Raw genomic sequence first — 18,329 nt, 5'->3', positions numbered from 1 at the left:
TTTTATTTTATTTTATTTTATTTTATTTTATTTTATTTTATTTTATTTTATTAATTTTTTTATTTTATGTTATCTTAGAGAGAAAGAGCAAGTGGAGGAGGGGGCAGAGAGAGAGAGAGAATCTCAAGCAGTCTCCATGCTCAGCACAGGGACTGACACAGGGCTCAATCCCATGATCCTGGGACCATGACCTGAGCTGAAATCAAGAGTCAGACCCTCAACTGACTGAGCCACCCAGGGGCCTCTGGTTAGCAGTATTTTAAATAGTTACTTGCTATTTTGTTCTCTTTATTCTGCAATTTTCTTGTTTGATATCTGGGACCTCTTCTATATTTGTCATTTCTGGGTGTTCTGTGTTTTTTGCATTGTTTTTAATTTGTAAATAGTTCTGCTGACTTATTTTTTCTTCTTTTTATCTGAAGGTTTGGTCAAGAAGAGTTAGAATTTATAAATATTAAACTATTTTTGAGATTTTATGAGAAAAAAATCAATGAGGGAAAAGTCTACTTTTAAGCAGAAATATCAAAAGGAATTAAATGTTAAGTTCAAGTGATAGTATAAGATCCAGAGGTTTGTTTTATGACCTATACAGTCATTCAAATAGTAAAACAAATTGGGAATTGAAATATGAATCCTAATTTGGAAACATTTTTTTAAGAAAAACTTTTACCTGCTTAGGTAATATTACAACTACTTGGTATAGTGTAAAGATTATGAACTTTGGAGTCTGAATGACCCATTCTATAATGTTCAGAATATTTCTTAGCTTCCCTCAGTCTCAGTTTCTCTTTTTGAAAAATAAAAATATACTTTTGGATAGCATTAAATCACACATGTAGGCATATTAATTCTCCCTGATGCAGACCCCTAAATAGCTGAAGAAATCTTATGTATGATCTAGAGTTAACTATTATGAATCTGCCCAGCTCCTGCCATTGTGATAAACTCCAAGAGCCAGGGGATTAAGTCTTATTTTAGACATAGACTCCCCCCCCCCCCAAAAGGAATCTGGTAGAATCTTAGGGGGTTTTAGACTTTCTCTTGCCCTAAATAAGAATTTGTGCCTTTTTCTCTGTGGATCTCTAATTTTTTTATTCTTCAGCCCTTGCTATCTCATCATACCTTCCTGTGGGTTTTTGGAAGGGATTTAGCTGTTGAAATATACCTGACTATTGACAAAGAAGCTTTCCTTCATTTTATACAGGGTACCATTTCTGTTTCTACATGTCAAGCTATTACTGACTGATAGTAAAGAGACACTGTGGAAGTCACACACAGTTCACATACATTCCATAGATTATAATAAAGTTAAATAAACATTAAAATTTTAAAAAATATGCATCGTTTTCTTAATGAAGAGGTCTGGGAAAATCAAACAAAAACCTTTAATAAGAAAAAGATACAAATATATATTATATGTCCATAAATGCTAATATTTGCTTCTGTGTACTTTACTCACATATCAATTATTATATTGAAACAATTTGAGACAAAAACTTTTGTGATTTCCCTTGATTATAGATTGCATACATACATAAACTCATTAGAATTTCCCCATAGATCTCAGTTCTCTTCTTGCACTTCACAGGTATAATTGTTGAAAAGTTTGTTTGTTTGTTTTTTTCTTATATTCAGCCAAAATCTGTTTCCCAGAACCTCAACTCACTGATAATTTTGACAGTCACTAAGTCCTGGGAGTCAATAAAAATGGGGACACATTTTATCTTCTCTGGAAATACAGACAATCTAGCTGATAGTTTTGTGCTTTAGTTCCCTTTTCTGTAAAATGGCAATAGCAGCATATATATTATGCTGAGCGTGAAATGTAGTAGTGATTTTCTACATGTCAGTTCATTCCATCCACTCCTCTTTTTTCCCTGCCTCAGAAAGTATCTCCTATTGTTGAAGATGGAAATGGCTGAAACAATTAATAAACAAAATGTCAGTATGTAATTAAGCATTAAATTGCTGCTGTATTTAAAATATACATATTAATTTGTGGGACATATAATATGCATGTTGTGGATTTAATTTAGAAATCAATACTTTTGTTGTTGTTGTTTACTTATTTATTTTGAGAGAGACAGAGTGCAAGCAGGGGAGGGGCAGAGAGAGGGGAAGGCAAAGAGAATCCCAAGCACTGTCAGTCCAGAGCCTGATGTGGGGCTCAAAACCACAAACTGTGAGATCATGACCTGAGCTGAAACCAAGAGTTGGCCTCTTAACTGACTGAGCCACCCAGGTGCTCCAGAACTCAATACTTTTTAAAAATGTAATTATGTTCCTCTGTGATACTTGGATGTTCTTCTGTGTTTTTTGCTTTTTTCTTTTCTTTCTTTCTCTGTCTATGCACGTGTCTTTTAACTACTTCTCTCTCTCTTCTCTATATCCAATCAATGACCCAATCATATTGATTATATCCCAGTGTTGTTACACGTTTGAGCCCCTATTTTCTCTTCTAGTTGTTGCTCTAGTCCAGACCCTTGTTAACCCTTTCCTGAACTATAGCATTCTATTCCCAACTGGTCTATTTGGCACGAGTTACGTCCTTCTTCAGTTCATCCTATAGATTCTAGGTGGTTTAATTTTCCTGAGCAAAATTCGGACCAAGATATTGCATTGCTCAAATACTCTCAATATTTCATATTTTTTCATGTTCTTGAATTAAGTTCAAGTACCTTTTCTTGGAAATTAATATTATCTAGATAAAGCTTCACTCTGACTTACTCCTGTTTTACACTTTCTTCACTACCCTGCTTAACAAACCCTAAGGCCCTGCCAAATTTGATATTTGCTCCTTTCCTTTTGCACTTTATAACTCTTGCCTTTGAGCAATGGTTACCTATCATCTCATATTGTCCTTCCCTCTTTCTATACTTTTTACCATCTTTAAATGCTTACACCAGATATTACCTAAATACCCCTCTCTTATTTGTGCTCCTACAGCTCACCGTGACCATTTTAGAACACTTATAATCTTTTGACCTGTTTGCATGAACATGTTTACTCTCCCCAGCTGTGTTATAAACTGCTTGAAAGTTGTCTTTATGTAAGGCACCTAAGTTAGAGTTTTAAACCTGTAGATGACAAAAATATTGCTTTTGAAGTCTCCAGAGTCACTGCGATTTGGAACAGCAGAGTTTGTTTCATAAGGAAGGACAGTCTTTGAGTTGGACAGCAGGGAATTTAAGGGAAGACTTTTCCCAACAGAAGTTTGTATAATGGAAGGCAATTACCCTGAGTAAAGACTTGTGTTGAGGGTAAAGTTGGAAATAAATCCAAGTACTTATAAAGGAGTCTCATCATAGAGATCTTGAAAAACAGAAGAGTTTAAAAAGGCAAACGATGGTAAAATAAAAATATTATATCAGGAGTCAGGAGACCAGTCACAATTTAACTTCTGATAGGTTAAGACTTTAATAATGATTTTTATGCACCTCAGTTGCTAGTGTGTGAAATTAACAGATAAGATTCAATAGTTTCTAGTCTCTTCTAGCTTTAAAATTTAAATTTCTTTAGCCTATAAAGAAATAATGGGCTACATTATGTTTTTGGGCAATTAGTGGCATATAAAAGCAGTAGTTAAGGAAGATAGGAAAAAGATCAATGAAGATTAAAAAAAACTTTATAAATATAATATTTTAGCTACTTTATTCTATATAAGTAAAAATATTTAATAACTTTGGAGACACCTGTAATCATATAAATAATGTGTTACAAGTTAGTGAGTGTATATCCTAACTTTTGTCAGTTTACCATTTACTAGTTGAATGTTCAAAATCCCTAATTTAGAACCATAATAGTCTGAAGGGGTCACAACTGTTATGCAGACCAACACTCAAATTATCCCAGACAAATGAGGTTCTATCTTTGATTTTAAATACCTCAAGGCAAATGGCACAGTCTTTTCCTGGCTCAAATAGATCCAATTACCTCTAATGACCCCGTTACAGTTTATTGAGTGTCTGTGATCCAGGTGCTTTTGCTGAAGCCTAGAGTAAAATTTTATATCATTTTGTGAAACTCCTGGACAAAATGAATAAAAATTACTGAGACCTTTTCTTACAAAACCATTTTTTTAAATGTGAATATTATTGAGAACCTACTGTGTGAAAGAGATGTGCTAGGCCCCACAGAGAAGCCAAAGATGAGTAAGACAGCTTTGATTTGAGGGAGCTTGTAGTTTGCTAAGATGCAGGAAATATGCAAAATAGAGCTTCTGAAGGACTGACAGGTGGCATTCAGTAAATGACAAGTCAAATAATGCAGAAGTTAGACTATGGTGTGTACTACCAGAGAAATACAAAAAGCAATGGGAACTCGGTATCCTAGATTATATATGGAGAGAGAGGAAGACACAGAATCTGAAGCAGACTCCAGGCTCTGAGCTGTCAGCACAGACCCCAACACGGGGCTCAAACCCACGAACCATGAGATCATGACCTCACCCCCAGTTGGACGCTTAACCAAGTGAGCCACCCAGGTGCTCTAATGTTTGTTTTTACAAGTCACAGATTTTTGGGATGCTTGTTATCTAGCATAATGGTAGCCATCTTTGACTAATACATGCATTATTTTGTAATATTTTGATAGCTATGTTTCCTAAATAATGGTAAAATATAAATGGGGTGTTAGGAACAGGAGATTTGTTGTAATAAGTGTTGATTAAATGTCTCAAAATAAATATATCTCAATAAAGGTAATAAGATTAACTAAAAATATAATCTTCTCTAGAAACCATTTTATTCTCATTGGACCCACAAGAAAGTTGAATCTGAAAAAGAGATTAGGATACACAGTACTTTTCAAACTAACATTTATACATGTCCCCTTCTTAAATTAAAGCACAGCATGAAAAATTGCTTGCAGGGCCCCCTGGGTGGCTCAGTCAGTTGTGCGTCTGACTCTGGCTCAGGTCATGATCTCATGGTTTGTGAGTTCAAGCCCCACATCAGGCTCCGTGCTAACAGCTCAGAGCCTGGAGCCTGCTTCGGAATCTGTGTCTCCCTCTCTCTCTGCTCCTCCCCCACTTGTGCTCTATCTCTCTCTGCCTCTCAAAAATAAATAAATGTAAAAATAAAAAAAAATTCCTTATATATTTATACCATTCATCACCTGTGCATTTTAATGCCTTTGTAATTTAGTTACGAGGGATCATGATGCAAGGCATAAATTGCCTTTGTTCTGATGGGGACTTATTTGGAATAAGTGGCCAAAAGATGTAACTATATATTAAAGTTTTGTAACTTTTAAACTATGTATAGATAGGGGCCCATGGGTGGCTCAGTTGGTTAAGTGCCCAACACTTGATTTCAGCTCAAGTCATGATCTCACAGTTCATGAGATTGATCCCTGTTTTGGGCTCTGCACTGACAGCATGGAGCCTGCTTGGGATTCTCTCTCTCCCTCTCCCTCTCCCTCTGCTTCTCTCTGGCTCACTCTGGCTTCACTCTGTCTCTCAAAATAAATGAATAAACTTAAAAAAAAAAAACTATGTACAAATACTTGGCAAGAAAAAGTTGCAATGTCATATAAGGATATACTTAGGAATTATAGACCCAACTGAATAAATTCCTCAATTCTAATGGATGGCCTATGCAATTCAAATAAGCTCATCTAATTTTTTTAGCATGAGTATGTGTGTGTATATATATATATGTATATATATATATACATATATATATATATGAATATAAAGTTGTGTAATTATAGAGTGAATATTTCCATTTCAGATGTCAAAGACATCCTGTCAAAAGCCAAGAACTATGAGTAAGTGGATGAAAATACTTTGCTTCATAAACAAGTTGGCCTATTTTTTTTATCCTACTTCTTTAAAGAGACAATTTCCTTTTATAGGTAAGATAGTAATTGTTGAATAATTAAAATATATTTCACAATAAGTCAGTAAGACATAAAGGACATCAGGACCATTTTGTTTCAACAAGACTAAAACCGTTTTCTACATATTTATCTATCAATATGTAAAAAACTCATTAAGTAGATGTTTTATTATTATGCATCTCTAATTCAAATTTCTCAGTTGCAGGAAGAAAACCTTTTTGAAAATATTTTGAATAGTTCCTTAGCGAAAGATTTTTGTCTACTAAGATTTCCACTTTAAAGTTGAGGTTATGATGTAGAACTGATTTAATATAGGTTATATTTAGTTAGTTGGTTAATTCCTGGATGTAAAAAGAAATAATTATAGCTAGACATTTCACTTTTTTAAGCATACATAGTTTTCTTGGATTTGAAACATCATAGTTACTTGGGCTTTGTTTTTTTTGTTTCCTTGCAAAATCATAATAAGCTACCTCTATCCATCTTCCAATTAAGTACAAATATCTATGTAGTTTTGTAATTAGTTATACATATTTTTTAAATAAATCTTTCAGCACCTAAAACAACATAATTAGGGACAAAGAATATCAACTTAACTAATGAACATAGAGTTGAAAAATAGAATTCTGAAAAATTAAATGAACTCTTGCTTTGCATGTCAGTGAAAACCTTTTGTTATTTTCTGGCAGGTATCTAGATAGACAGAGGCTTTCCCATGTATTGACAGAACTGTGCAAAACCCAATTAGTTCTTTAGCTTTACCAACATCTGTTCTTTCCTGAGAAATTATTCCAAATAATTCTTAAGCAGAAAGTTATTCACATTATAAAAAGTTCAAGAATACTTTAGCTTAGTTTTATTTTGGGCTTTGTAAAGGCAGACAGAAACTGTCACAGACACCAGCTTTAGATAAAATCTACAGTACATTTAGCCTGGTGCTTCACCCACATTATAAAGACCAATAGCCAAGCTAATGGAGAGAAACTGCATGTACAAAAAGTCAAAAGAAGAAAATAGATGAGAAATAAAATGTCAGAAGTGTATTAACATGTGTACATTTCAGATTGCATGTAAATCTAGCATTTAATTTATATAGTTGCTGCATTGTGCTGTATTGTTTCAAGTGTAATAATCATCTTCTTGACTATGATGTAAACTCCTTGAAGCAGGCCTTGTGTTTATAGTCCCTTTGTAGTCCTTAAAAGAGCTAAGCCTAATGCTGAACAACCATTAAATTATTATTGATAAATTGATTAAGATCATAATTCAAATTTGATAGGACAATGCAGTGTTAGATTGTTAATTGCAAACTGCACAACTGTTAGGAATTCAAGTTGAATTGACACGAATAGCTTTAGGTTACCCCGACATTGTTTATTTATTTCTAATTTTAAGATTGCTCTAACTTTATGGCTAATGACTAAAATTTGTAAAACAGTTTTCACTGTAGTTGAAAAATATTTCCCATGTAAATGTGGTCTGTGTATTTCTTTTTTATTATATTTTATTTTTCCTTTGGTTTTGTGCAAAAAGAAAAGATACATTATATGCTCTTTAAGCATTGCTTTCCTCCCTTTCAGACACACATTAAATCTGATGAAGTGAGAAGACTCCCATTTTGATAATCCTTTTATCTTCACTCTCCAACTAAAGTTAAGGAAGAAAGAACTATTGGTATTCAATAAAGAATGATGGGAACCCCCGCTTTCACTTGCTCTGACCCCACATAGGAAGAGAAGTAAGTCAAAGAAAGTCATAATGACACATAGTTTTCATTACTATGTGATATTTCAAAGTTAAAGGAGAGAGGTAATACAGAGGGTATACTCTCTCTTAGACTCATATCTTTTCACAAGGTTCCCAACCAGGATATGATTATAGAAGGACTATCCTCTCTTCTAGGGACCACATTGTATTCGTAGGAAAATTCTAGTAGACGTTGACATTGTGATTCTGTGTATTTAAATGTTGTAGCTTTGTTTTAGGCATAAGTAATTGAATCTGGCTGTAACCCAGCCTGTATCAGATTACTTCACTGGAGTTGAGTGGGTTTAGAACTCACCTCTCCTCTCTTTGGGTCCTATGGTGGGAGCTGCACACTCTTGTTGAGACAAAGAAGATGACCTAAGATATGTTTCTAAGTTGTGAGTTATTTTTACACAACCTTGTGATAAGGAGTATGATCTTTACAAAAGGAGCAATGGTCTTTATTAAATAGGTTGTCTAAGAGTATTACTGGAGAAGGGTGTCTTTGGTGACTGTATTGTTGGTTATATCTGACTCTAATTCACGGGATATTGCTTTGAGAAAACTATTGCTAATAGTCCCTAGACTATCAGTGACATTTCCTGTGTTATTAATCATAGAAAAGCTGCCATAATTTCAATGTACACATCTTCCTTGACTTATGATAGGGTTATGTCCTGATAAAACCCTGATAAATGTTGTAAGTTGAAAATATCATTAGTTGAAAATGCATTTAATATACCTAACCTACTGAACAGCATAGCTTAGCCTAGTCTTTTGAATGTGCTCAGAACACTTACATTAGCCTGCAGTTGGGCAAAATCATCTAATGCAACGCCTATTTTATAATTAAATGTTGAGTATTTCATGTAATTTATTGGATGTTGTGTTAAAAGTGAAAAACAGAATAGTTGTGTGGGTGCAGCATGGTTGTAAATGTATCAGTTGTTTACCTTCATGATCCCATGGCTGACAGAGCTCTGACTCACTGCCATTGCCGAGCATCACTAGAAAGGATTGGACTGCATGTTACTAGCCTGGGAAAAGATCAAAATTCAAAATTCAAAATAAAGTTTCTACTAAATGTGTATCACTTTCACACTATCATAAAGCTGAAAAATCATAAGTCAAACCATTGTAAGTTGGGGACCATCTGTACAGTAAGTGGCATATAACTAACATTCTTGTTTATATGTGGATTTCACATGTTTTATCTTTTGGCTTATTGGACATAGGTCAGTGAAAAGTAAGCATTGTTAGCACTAGGGAGTTTTCCACATGTTATGTCTTTAAACTCAATGAATCACTGTAACATCCAAACTGGCATTGTACTATTTATACTGTCTAATCAGGAATATAATTTCACAACATCGAATTTGCAACACAACCATAGCATTGCAATTTAGCACACATTTTGTTAATGTGCTTTGTATCCCATTAAAGTCTCATCTTCACAGCCCAGTGCCATATGTTACCGGGTCTAGAGTAAACCTCTTACTTAAAGAGGAAATAAATGGGAGTAAAATTACAATGTGACATATGCTATTGGTTACCTACCAACAACCAGTCCTCTCTTCTTCCCTGATCAAACCCCAATTTTGTTCAAGTTTGGGAAAAATGTGCTCAGGAAAGATGAGTTCACTTCTAGCTCAGGTATGAAATATGAAGGATATCGCCATAGTATCATTCCCCTTTCAACCAGAGATTCATTTGGAATTTGTATGTAACTGAGTTTTGGCCAAGAGGACATGAAAAAAAATCTGTTTTAAGGCTTCTGGAAAAAGTATTTTTCCTGATAAAGAAATACGCGTTAAGGAGAAAACTCCTCAGTTCCCTTTCCTTTCCAGCCTTTGGATGTTGTTATGAGGATTTAATGCATAGAGTTACTGCTGCCTAAGGGGTTGGGGATGAGGAAGATTGTGACAGGCAGAGCAAGGCAAGGTTACTTGCCAGAGGTTAGAACGAGTTTAGGTACTTTAAGGCATTGTTAGGCTGCTGAGCCAATGCTTAGATCTGTTTCTCGCTGGATTTCCTCCTGAATGTCATAATAAATGTCCTTATTGTTTAAGCCACATTTAGCAGGGTCTTCTGTTACTTACAGACAAAAGCATTCCAGCTGATGAAAGAAGTTAGTTAAAAAATGCAGTTCGTACCATTGTGGTTGCTTTTCTCACAGGCAAAGGTAAGGCAAAGAGAAGAGCATTTCTGGTTTACTAATGAGCTTTTTGTAGATCTGGTAGTTTACAGCTTGAAATGTATTCCCCCCACAGAAAATGTTATAAATGGTGTCCAGGTTCCCAAGGTAAACCCATAAGGCCTATTTAATCCAATAATACCACAAAATCTGTATGGTCTAGGAGAATTGAATCACCTTGAAAAACAATGTTTCCTTTGGGATGAAAATGTATTCAAGAAAAAAAAATGAATTCAGAGATCCAGCTTGGCAAACAGAAAATAATTACCCCAACATTAACAAAACTGAGGACTTCTTTTCGTTATGGATAGAGTAGTGGGAAGATTTATTAACCCATATCCCAAAAGGCAGTGGTAATACCTGTTGCCTGAGAGTCAGCCTGAGAGGGGTCAAAGGAGCAGGATAGAAGCTTGGCAAGTGGGAGGGCTAAATGCTTTCTTTCCCCTCTACCTCTAGTTTCAGGAATTTACCTGCCTGTTTCAATTGCTATGCTACTATTTCTAATAAAACAATTATCTTCCTTTCTTCTCCCTGGAGAGAAAAGTTATCCATAACTTGTGGCATACTCGGGCAGAATTAAGAGTGTTATATTAATATTGTTGCTTACCTGGTTCTGTTCACTCTGAACTGCTGGTTCTAGATGCAGAACTAGATGCAGTTCACTCTAGAACTGCTGGTTCTAGGTGCAGCCTCCCAAAGGCTAATTGTAAGATATTGTCTACTACCTAAGGTATCTCTATATGAGTAAAGCTATGGGGGAGGGTATTTAACTTGGGATCAAGTGGCAAGACATTCTACCAATATTAAATTGTGTTCTGTTTAAACCAGTGAATGGGGAAGATGTGAGAAGTCTGTTGCTTGCTTCTCCCTAAAACTCAAGAAGTTTGCCAGATTTTGTGTTCTGAGTTCTGAACTCCTTGCTTGTGGAATTCTTGACCACTTTCATGTGGCAGGTCCAAGAACTGAAGTGTGATCAGGACTCCAAAAGACAATTTCCACCCTGTCTTTGTTGGTTTGTGTTCTCTTTAAGCCTAAACTTGTAGAGAAGAAGGCAGACAAACTGGGGAGGAGATAGGCTTTCCAGGAGTTTTCTCAGAGCTTAGAACATAAATGAGGATATAGAGGCCTTTCACTGAATTACAGAAATCTGAGACCTGTTCCCACCCTGAATCCTTGAGATGTGTCCAGATCTTTGATGGGCAGTACAAGGATGGGGGGGGGGGGGATTAGTTCTTGTGATAGGCAATAAAAATAATTATAATAAGAATATATACAGTCAATCACATATAAATTAAATATGAAAGGTGATGTGTCTGATATGTCTCTGAGGATTTCTCTGCTTTTTCCAATTTTCACCGAGTTCTGTGAATATGAGCATGATTTCTAGTATACCACACTTAAAGTCTCCTTTATGCATAACCCAATATCATATGGGTTTCTTATGCACACAACTCCTTCGAGGATTGCTAGAGATTTTTAACTGATAATAACCACAAGAAGTAGGAAGTAGGGATTAGGAAAATGGTTCCTTTTTTACTATTTTAATATTAGTTTCCTTTACTTAGACCTTCACTTCTATTCTCCATGTCTCAGTCTGTTCAGGCTGCTGTGACATAAGTACCATAGATTGGGTGGCTTATAAACAACCAAAATATATTTCTCACAGTTCTGGAGACTGCAAGTCTGAGATCACAGTGCCACCATGGTCAGGTCCTGGTGACCGCACTCTTCTGGGTTGCAAACTGCCAACTTCTTGTTGCACTTTTACATGATGAAGAATAGAGAGAGGAAAAAAAATGATCCCATGATTCTTATAAGGGTACTAATCCTATAAGGGTTCTACTGTCATGACCTCACTTAATCTTTATTACCTCCCAAAGGCTTCACCTCCTAATACCATCACATTGGAGAGTGGAGTTTCAACACATGAATTTTGAAGGGACACAAACACTCAGTATATAATACCTTTAACTCTAGGAGCTGTTAAAGAAAGAAACATGAATTTCTTCTGTGGAGTTTTGAGAACTGATAAAAAAAGATCAGTCTTACTCTTATATCTTACAGAATTATGTTTTATACAGTAAGGTCAAGAAATACATTCTCACGAAAAACATGTGAGAAAATAGTAGTCTGGGTAAAGTTCCCCAGTGAGGCTTCTCTAGGATCCATTTTTCTCATGGGAAATATATTTGTATCCCAGCAAGGGTCATCTGCCTGTCTCTGGTGGAGCCTGGCAGGCTGGGGAAGTCCTCAGTGGGGTTTGCCAAGTATAATAGTAAAATAATAGTCTATTGCTGTATAACAAATTACTTCAAACTTAGTGACTTAAAACAAACATATTTCTTATTTCACAGTTTTTGTGGGTCAGGAGTCTGGACAAGGCTTAATGGGTCCTCTGCTTAGCGGTTCATAAAGCTGCAAAGTGCCCATTGGGCTATGTTTTCATTTGGAGAAAAACCCACTTTGAAGTACATTTAGTTTGTTGGCAGAATTGATTTGCTTGTAGCTATATGACAGAGGCTGGCTTTGCTGGGTGTCATCTGGAGGCCACCACAGGTCCTAAAGGATGGTTGGAATCCCTACAGGCTACCCCCAGTTCTTGGTCACATATACTTCCTCAACATGACTGCTTACGTCATCAAGCCATCAGTGAGATTTCCCCGTCTCTCTGATCTGCTTAAATGGAGTTTTGTGTAATGTAATATAATCATGAGAGTGATATCCTATCACCTGTCCAAAGTTCTTTGGCTAGAAGCACATCACAAGTCCCACCCTCACTCAAAGATGAGGATTTACATAAAGGCATGGACACAAGGAGACATTAGGTGGTGGAAATTATTGGAGGGTCATCTTAGTATCTGTACACCACACCAGGTTTCTTAAACCCTAACCATATCCTAGAACTCTAAACAATAGCATTATATGACTGTAAAAATTATTTTTAGCACATCTCCTGGATCTGGATTCTGGGCTCAATTTCTTACTATGTCATTAGCATCATCTTGTACCGTCATATTTCAACAATATAATCCTGAGCAGTCTGTACACAAATACAAAGTATGCCAGGAAGACATGGGACATGCAAGGCTTTGCCAGGCCCACAAATCAGTCCCGCTTCTGAAAGCCAGGTAGAGAGGGAATACCAGAAGGGTCCAATCAGTTCATTGCACTTTTCCCACTATAGAGTTACTATTGAATATGATTGGTTCTCTAGTGATGGCTTATTAGATGGTTTAGATCTTCGTGCAAACTATGCTCTTGTTCCATATTTAAGCCCAAAGTTCATAGCTTTCAGTCACTATTTCTACAGTCATAACAGCCAGGACAGTTGTAGCCTTGCCTCTTTAAGGAATCCTGCTGATCCCAGATCAAACATATTTTTCTCTTCCCTCCCAGTGAATTTCCCTTAGGGGCTTGGGGTGTCAGTGGCTTTCAGAATTTAGTCAGGGTGACCTCCCTCCATTAAATAGTTTTCCTTACTTTCTAGCCTCAGGGAGAAGTGGTTCAAATTTCCCCTCCTTCGTTCACCAAGAGTTCTTTATGTAAATTGGTGCACCCACTTCTGAGGCTCTGATTACCAAGAGTTAGGTGCAGCCCTGCTAAATCTAACAGATTTGTTCAGTTAGGAATGACTGTGCCTTACATTTGTATAACTGCATAACTACACGGAATAGAGAAGAATGGCTTTAGGATGACTTTTTTACCTCTGCCTAAACAGAGAAGCAGCTGGTACTATGCTCAGTAAAACAAATTAAAGCTCTGCCTCACCAGGCATTCCAGGCACCCCATTATGCTGGTATTTTATTATACACATCTTCAAAGCAGTATTTAAGTACTGAGTCTTTATCAATTGAGTTCTATGGGAAGTTTTACTCTTCTCCATTATGCTGCCAAATGCTGACGAGATGTGACAATTCTCTGTCATTCCATCTCCAGAAATATTTGTCTGTTTTCTTTATGCATGTTGTGGCTGTAGGACAAGTGTTTTAAGGTCCTTTTGTTGGGGAAAGTCCCAACTGGAAATACCTGCCCCATAGGGCAGAAACAAGGAGGCCATGGCATTTCTTATGTAGCATGTTAAACAGCCATCCCAGGTGTTACAGTTTATTTTTTTCACATGGTACAGTATCATGTGGATTATACAAGCACATGAAACTTGAGATTTCTCTAGAGCATTTATGGCTAGGTATAAAGAAGTAAAAAGTGGACGTTAGGTATATGCTTTTCTCTGGTCTTTGCTATTTGTACTTTGCTTTCTACTTATGCCTCTCCCTGAAAAACCATATGCACCTAAATTTAAGATTTATGTTTTCTCTATTTAAATCTATGAACATATGAATCCTGTGATAACTTTTGAGTACTGAAGTTAAATGAGTTAGTATTTCAGAATTAATCTCGACTAATAACTTCCTGAAAATTTCATTAAAGAAGAGGCAAAGACCCAGTATCTTGAAGTGAAAAAAAAAAAAAAAAAGATAGAAAAGTAGGACAACTGTCTGAGTTTGGGATGCCATCCCTTTCCTTGTAAGAACTGTACACTAGAACTGAGTGACTGGGGTGTATCGAATGGACACAGTTGTTAATTGTGGTCTTCCTAGCTATTGTTAACTATCCTATTATTGGCTGAACTTGGGCATAAGAGATAGTCACAGGAAGCATTAATTGAGTGGAGCAGATATTTTAAACTGCTACATTTTGAAGTGATTAGTTACACAGCTGTAGATAGATAATATAAGCCTCTTACATAGTACTATCAGGAGAGCCTCTCTAAAGAGATGATATCTGATATGACCTGATCAAAGAGTAAGAGGCTATTTGATACTTAGGATGTTAAGTGTTCCAGGCAGAAACAATAGCAGATACTGACCTTAAGGGAGGGGAGAACTTGAATTTTCAAGGGACAGAAGAAAGGTGAATGTGTGCAGAGCATTATGAGTGCGATTAAAGGAGGATGAAGTAGGGAGAGATAAGTAGAAGCCAAATTCTTTAAAATATTGTAGGTCCCGGTAAGGAATTTCGATTTTTTCCTAAGTGCAGTAGCAGCTATTAAAACGTTTTAGTCATATGAGTGGGGTGACATTAGAGTGGAAGGTAAAGGAGTTGAAACTTCTTGATATACTTGATCAAGAAGTTTTGTTGTGACAGAGGAAATGATCTAGGGTCAAGTGATATTTTTCTTTTTACAAATAGGTACAACTAAGACTTGTTTGCATGCTGATGGAAATGGTTTTAGAGTGAGGAAGAAATTAATGGCACAGGAGATCGAAGGAATAATTGCAGCACATTTGTCTTTAAATAGGCAAGAGGGATGAATTAGGATGTACCCAAGAGTCTATTTCTCTCAGTAGAAGCAAAAACAGAGAAGAGGCCAGATACATGAGGACATTGGCAGTTAGATTGATGAATCTGTAAAAATGAGGTGATTTTGTCTGATTGCATCTATTTTCTCAATAAAATGTTTGATTTAATTGTGGGTTAAAATTGGAGATGTAGCAGGTTTGAAGAAAGATGCTATAGATATTTGTGTTGCATGTCTGAATAAATGGAACACTCAGTTGCTTTCCATTTCAAGGGGAAAAAACCAACAAAAATAGGAAAGAGAAAAGCAAGCTGATATGATTCATTTAGTCCAAAAAAAAAAAAACCAAACAAACAAACAAACAAACAAAAAACAAGGCTGGTGGCAAGGAGGATACAAGGGAAAGAGAATGAACTAAGAGAAAAGTTTATCTTATTTTATCCTCCTTAGAATTCTAGAATGTTAGAGGGAAGCCTAGATCAGTAATATTTAGGCAAAAGCAAACTCTGTGAAACTTTTTTTTTGGGGGGGGTGGAGTGGGGTCTTTTCTGTTCTTTTTTATTTAGTTGGTCCAACCAACTAGGTATTTATATTTGTAAAATGAACTGATAAGTTCTGTTTCTATCACCAGTGGATCCAGCATGATCATAACTAAAAACTTGGGACTTTGACTCTATTGAGAGGCACCAATAATTGTCTGGTGGGATTCTTTCATGCACCAAAATAGACTAAACAATTACTTTATTTACTGCAGTATTCTAGGTCTAGATGTGAGTGAATAAGACAGATTTAGCCTGCTGTGTCCCTATTCTTACATTCATTTAGCATGTAGATGATAATCAAACATGTTTTCAACCTTTCATCTACATTACACACTTCTACTATAAAATGTGCATCTAAGACATACCTAGAGACAGCATAATGTAGTGTTCCGAGTGTGGACACTGAGCCTGACAAAGTTTAAATCCCTTAAACTCTCTGTGCTTTGTTTCCTCATCTGTACTGTGGACAGAGTGATAGAACAGATCTCATTCAGTTCTTGAGATAATTAAAAGAATTTTTCATATAAAATGCTTAGTACAGAGCCTGGCACATAATAAGTGTTATATAAGTGATTCCTGTTAATTAATGTGAATGTATCTTCTTCATAATATTGAAAAGACTGAGACTTTTGAAATAAATTTATTTTAATATAAACCAGACAATTTAAAAATGAAATGGTGTGATATAACCTATTCCCCACCCACACAGTAATGTAAGGACTTCTAAAGCAGATGTTTTTTGGGGCACCTGGGTGGCTCAGTTGGTTAAGCATCTGAGTCTTGATTTCAGCTCAGGTCATAATCTCACGGTTTGTGAGATCGAGCCCCACATCGGGCTCTGTGCTGGCAGTGTGGAGCCTGCTTGAGATTCTCTGCCTCCCTCTCTCTCTGGCCCTACCCCATTCATGCTCTCTCTATCAAAATAAATAAATCTAAAAAAAAAATGAAGTAGATGTGTTTGTACATATATATCAATTTATTTGCATATTCCACTGTTCCTGTGGGAATGATGTGTTCATGGGAGGAATCAGACACTGGTTTTGATATTACTTTTATTCTGATAAAGTTTATTTTAATATCACAATTTTGGAACTCTATTTTACAAGTTAGTGTTAAAATCTCAGTTAGTGCTGGAACTAAAAATGTCAAATCAAAATCAAGCAACCCTCACAATCAACCATTGAATAATTTAACATATATCTTGTTCTACAAAAGCAAATCACATGAACATAGGAAGTCTTCCCATTAACACTATCCTTCCAAGTATGATAAATGCTTCAATGATATTTATGCCTTTAAAACCTGCCATTCCCCCTCCCCCATTGATGACAAGGTACATGTTTCCATTTAAGCCTATACAGATCAATTATTTAGCTTTTTGCAGGTTTCTTTTTAAACATAATTACCTTGAGAAAGAAAGATGAGTTCATGAAAGCTTCTAAGGAATTTATGCAAAAAAAAAAAAAATAGGTGCCCAAGTTCCTTTTCATTTTTAGAGGGCTTTTTTTCTTTATATATTTAAAGACTACATTGTGTAGTCATTCATTCCGTAAATTAAACCTTTTGATTTGAGTAGCATTATGCAAAGCTAGCTTATTGTACCTATTTCCAAATACACTATATTAGTGAATGCTTTCTTTTTCTTTGCCCAAATTGCCAAAATGTGTCACAACAAAGGACATCTTAAATGTTACCAAAATAGAGAGTTTTGTGTAAGCTACGATAAGCACAATATATGGTATAGTCATTCCAGGCACCCAAAGAGATGTGAAACTTACAAGATGGAAAAAAAAAAATGAAAGCACTGTGAAAAAGTTAAAAGCACAATAATATGAATGTCATGGAAAAGTCACCTAGGGGCACCTAATCATTGAAGCACAACTACTAACATGAAAGAAAGTTTGATGAAACTAGGCTTTGGGGAATTTTTCCCAATCCCACCCTTTTCTTGCACCAAAAGTAACCATTGGCACTTCAGATTCCCTGGGGTCTTCTACATTGGGCAAGAGATCTGTTGGAATAGATCCTTAGAAACAGAGCAGAAGAAATGCAGTAAAACTAAGTTGCTTAGATATTGCAGACTATTTTGTCACTATTTTTGAACTGTGACTAACCCTCCCTCCATTCTCTTAATTGTATTTAAATAGTTATTTACATGGACATCACAAAATCCCAGTGATAGGAAGGATCTGAAGATATGAAATAGAATTTATAGAGCTAAGATGTTTCTGTATCTCTTTATCTACTCTTTAACCACTGTATTTAGTAAACAGAAAGTTAAAAAAAGGAGGAAGGAATTTGTTTATAGTGAGGAAGTTTGCACAGGGCCAGTGAATCAGGGAGAAAATGAAAAAGGGAGTTGAGTGTGGAAAAGAAAAAAAAAATCTCTTTCTTCTAAGAATTTAAGAAGAAAGTGGACTTAGATTATGTTATGCATTCTACAGTGTTGTCCATTTAAAGGTGCTTTGGTTGAGTCAGTATACTTTCAAATACTTATATACTGTATAGACACAGAAAATATTTGAGAGAAAACACTTAATGGCATTGTCAGATGGCCATTATTAAAATAAAAATGCACTTCTAGCTACATAATTTTAACCATAATACTTTTGTGTCTAAATATTATAAATTAATGTAAATTATATTTACTATAAATCTAAATATAAATATGAGAAAAAAAAGAAACATAGATTATTTATCCATGAAG

At 35.7% G+C, this 18,329-nt stretch overlaps 1 long non-coding RNA gene across 1 annotated transcript; it reads left to right on the top strand.

The window, feature by feature from the left end:
• The first annotated feature begins 5,731 nt into the window (after positions 1–5,731).
• On the top strand, positions 5,732–9,661 carry LOC121035761 (uncharacterized). Its single transcript, XR_005793054.1, has 2 exons — positions 5,732–5,769; positions 7,422–9,661. It is a non-coding gene; the product is annotated as an uncharacterized LOC121035761 (long non-coding RNA).
• Positions 9,662–18,329: the final 8,668 nt, after the last annotated feature.

This window comes from Herpailurus yagouaroundi, unplaced genomic scaffold (assembly GCF_014898765.1).
Source record: "Herpailurus yagouaroundi ecotype Mexico unplaced genomic scaffold, PumYag 162, whole genome shotgun sequence".
NCBI classification, from domain to species: domain Eukaryota; kingdom Metazoa; phylum Chordata; class Mammalia; order Carnivora; family Felidae; genus Herpailurus; species Herpailurus yagouaroundi.
Note: the sequence above shows the minus strand (reverse complement) of the source record. Positions and strands in the feature narration are given on the sequence as shown.